This window comes from Mus pahari, chromosome 5 (genome assembly GCF_900095145.1).
Source record: "Mus pahari chromosome 5, PAHARI_EIJ_v1.1, whole genome shotgun sequence".
Lineage (NCBI taxonomy): Eukaryota > Metazoa > Chordata > Mammalia > Rodentia > Muridae > Mus > Mus pahari.
The window spans coordinates 130,515,051-130,519,054 of record NC_034594.1 but is presented as its reverse complement, the minus strand read 5'-3'; the positions used below and the strand labels follow the sequence as shown (position 1 = coordinate 130,519,054).

The 4,004-nt window shown below is 44.3% G+C and overlaps 1 pseudogene; it reads right to left on the bottom strand.

Moving 5' to 3' along the window:
- Positions 1 to 2,871: 2,871 nt before the first annotated feature.
- LOC110322630 lies at positions 2,872 to 3,724 on the bottom strand (annotated as a pseudogene).
- Positions 3,725 to 4,004: the final 280 nt, after the last annotated feature.

Here is a 4,004-nt window from a genome sequence, read left to right as displayed (position 1 = left end):
GTTTGTCAGGGACTCTAGACCAGCACTTCTCAACCTGTAGGTTATGACATATATGTCAGATATCCTGAATATCAGATATTTATGTTATGGTCCATAACAGTAGCAAAATTACAGTTAGGAAATAGCAACAAAATGATTTTATGGTTGGGGGTCAGCACACCATGAGGAACTGTATTCAAGGGTCACAGTATTAGGAAGGTTGAAAGCCACTGCCCTAGATCCTGTCAAGTTTGCAATCAATGTTAACCATCTCAAAGTGCAATGGTAAAAGCTTTCAAGTGTCTAATTAAAGGCTGTGGACTCAATTCTACCTACTAAAACAATACCACTTTTCACCTCGTAGATTTCATAACATAAAACTGTAATAAATACTAAAATAGCTATCCATCAACTGGAAGAGAGGAGAAGTGATTGTTGGCAACTACAAAGAGAAATTCTTTTTAAAGAAATGAGATTATTATAATAAGAATCATCACTTCCTTTGAAGTAATGAAACGTGATTTTCACATTTTCAAAATACTAATGATAATTTGGAGGCTAAAGTATTGAAAATGCTTAATGGGTGTGATCAGGGGCCATGTCGCTCACCCTCTACACCCCACCCTGCTTTCTCTGATCCAACCAGTTCATATTTTTATAGTGAGTTATAGGAATCTCCAGGGGTAGGCAGACCTCCGACCTCAGCTTTCACTAGGATATTAAAACAGGGAAATGAAGTCAACAGCCTAGTCTGAGGCATTCTAGAAGACATTCTAGAACACATTCTAGGAGACAGCCTTTTGGAGACTTCTTGGGTATTCAGGGCTTAGCCACCTGCAAGAAAAAGGTTAAACACCAGGCCTCTCTCTCTGGTCACAACAAAGATACTCACTGAGCACCCTGTGTGCTGGGTACTGTGCTGCAACTGGTGAACAGCAAACAAAGAAGGTGGGTTCTGTGAACGTAAATTTTAATATAAATGAATGTAGTAAGTTAATATGGCAGCTGTACTTCTTTATCCTAACTAGCCCCTCAATAACAACACAGAGAGTCGAAGACTTATTTTCAGGCTTCACCTCAGTACTTGGACAGAGTATCTTAATTCCCTAAATTAATCTGGCTACCTCCTAGACAAAGTCCCCATAATACTGACATTTAGGGCTTTCCATTCTCCACCTGAACTCTGTGAATCCCTTCCTTCTTCCTCCTTCCTCCTTCTGTCTCATAGCTCAATCAATCAACCCCCTTCTCCCTTCCCATCCCCACCCTCTCTCCACCCCTACCCCCACCTCCACCTTCCCCTATCCAGTGGAAGTCCCACCCTATTCTCTCTTCTGTCCAGCCACTGGGTACTCAGCTTTTATTGACAAGCCAGAGATTGACTATATGGTAAGGATTGTTTACACATACTTGAGACAGGGAGTTCTTGACACAAGCATTACAATGTTATGTTCAGATTGAAACAAGATATGAGAGCAGAGAAGTCAGCATTTGAATAACACAAGGATAACATTTACACAGGACACAAAAACACTATGCCTACAGGTTCCTACCCTTCAGTTGCCCACAGTCTGGTGGAACTTTCCTGATCCCCTGGGACTGCTGGAGCAGAGCATCTGTTAGTCCTGAGCTGAGATATCACCTCCATCTTCACACCTTATCTGCACTGGGCAAGAAAAAGGCCTCCTCTCCCGCACCTAGCAATGGGAAAGACATTTCCTTTATCTTTGATTTGTTTGATATCACGTCCAGGGGTCACATGTTAATATCCAGCTCATCAAAGGCCTGGCCCCTTGGGTTCATTTCCATCTCTCCTGCAGATTTCATAGACATTTCCCAAAGTAAATGTACCAACTGCTTGGGACCCTTCCACAGTCTCTTCATTCCAGCAGGAATATTCTTGTCTCTCCTTACCAGGCCCCCTGACCTCCAGGGTTCTTACATTCAAGTATTAGCTTAACCATCACTTCTGAAGGGATGGATCTTCTCCCCTACAGCAGTCTGCACATCTGGCAATACCCCTCCCCTTAGTATCCCCTTGATCCCTTTTCATAGCTCTTACCACACTCGTAAAACTACACCTATTGTCTCCTACCCCTCTAGACCATAAACTTTAGAACAACAAGACTTTATCTGTCTTTCTCCCCATCAATACCCCAATCATCCTATAGCAGGTGCTCACTAAATGTTTGTTTAATGAGTGATGAATGAGCTACGAGCCACATCTTTAGGGAAGAATAAGTTTCGTATTAGTCTACAGTGAGTTTGTATAGTCCAGACACAAGGACCACGCCTGCTTTATCTCTGTAGCTGTGATGCCTTGCATTGTGCTGAAATAATTCAGTTATAGAAGAAGAAAAGGCATGATGCAGGACTGCGTGGCTCCAGATTTCCCTTCCAACTCACTTCAAAAGAGCAATTTGATTTCTCCAACCACACTAAACCTTTCTTCTCGCTCCCAACGCAGCTTCCTCGGCTCTCTGCCCATGTGACACTTGTCGGCTGCTGTCTTTTCACCAGTTCCTGAAAGGAAAAAGACACATCTTCCTTCCTCCACGCTCTGGGTTCTGAATTCCTCCTGCAGAGCTGAGGCTCAAGAAATGTTGACTGATGCTGGTGCTCGCCTTTAATCCCAGCACTCGGGAGGCAGAGGCAGGGGGAGCTCTGTGAGTTCAAGGCCAGCCAGGTCTACGGAGTGAGTTCCAGAATAACCAGGGCTACACAGAGAAACCCTGTCTCCAAATAAAAGGAAGGAAGGAAAGAAAGAGAGAGAGAGGGAGGGGGAGATAGCGGGAGTCAATTAAGAGATGACAAGAAATTAAATTTATGTCCAAAAATATTTTATGATTCTATACCTAGTAGATTTTTTTTTCCTATCTGTGACTCTTTATTAACTGACCAGATTACAAACATACCATGGGTGACACCTTAGTTCATCTGTCTAATAAGCCTGTTTAACTGGTCCTCCCTGTTGCCAGCATCTCCACTTTCCACAAAGTGAGTTGTGTTTTTCTTCATTCCCCTCGTGGGGAAGGTAATTCGAAGGGCCACAGGAAGTCATTTGCTTCCTTGAAGTGCTTCCCAACTGTATAGATCACATGACCAAGATCCTCCATGCAGACGATGCCAAATTTACCAAGAGGTCAAGCAATCAAGGAATTAATTACCTGTCAAGGCGATCGGCTTCTTGTTGATTTTGCCATACCCTTGCTTGTAGGTGGGCTCATTTACTGACTTCAGGTTGGGGTGCCCCCATGCAGTGTATGGTTCCACGATCCACAGCATGGTAACTGAAGCCTTGCTGAGCTTATCAAAGGTACCATTGAAGATCTGTCGAAGATGAAGAAGCTGCAATACCTTACGGATCTTTGGGCTTATTCCATTGATACCTCGGATTCTGATGACAAACTCCAATTTTGGTTCTGCGGGCACATAGAAGTTCCCAGCTTCCCTTGGCGTCCTGGCCATCCGAATCTCAGTCCGGGCCATCGGCCTGTACTCCTTGTGATAGTGCTTTGCCTTCTCATAGATGAGCTTCCTCCTTGCCTGTAGTAGTGTCTTCAGGGCAAACTTCTTCCTCAGGTGCTTCTCCTTCAACTCTGCGAAAAATCCTTCGCTCTTTCTTAAGGGTTTCTGGCACAGCAGAAACCTTTTTCTTCAGAGTTTTTGGCACAGCAGAAACCTTTTTCTTAAGGGTTTCTGGCACAACCGCAACCTTCTTTTGCTTCTCTGGAACAGCCTCCATGGTTCCAGTCAGAAAAGGAGAGAGATTTTTAAAAACAAAAGGTAGCTTTCTAGGCATGGTGGTTTGAATAGGCGTGGCCAAGTGAATGACACTATTTGGAGGTGGGGCCTTGTTGGAGTAGGTGTGGCCTTTTGTTGGAGGAAGTATGTCACTGTGGGGTGAGTTTTGAGAGACCTTCCTCCTAGCTTCCTGGAAACCAGTCTTCTCCTGTCTGCCTTTGGATCTTGATGTAGAACTCTAGGCTCCTCCAGCCCCACATCTGCATGTGCGCTGCCACACT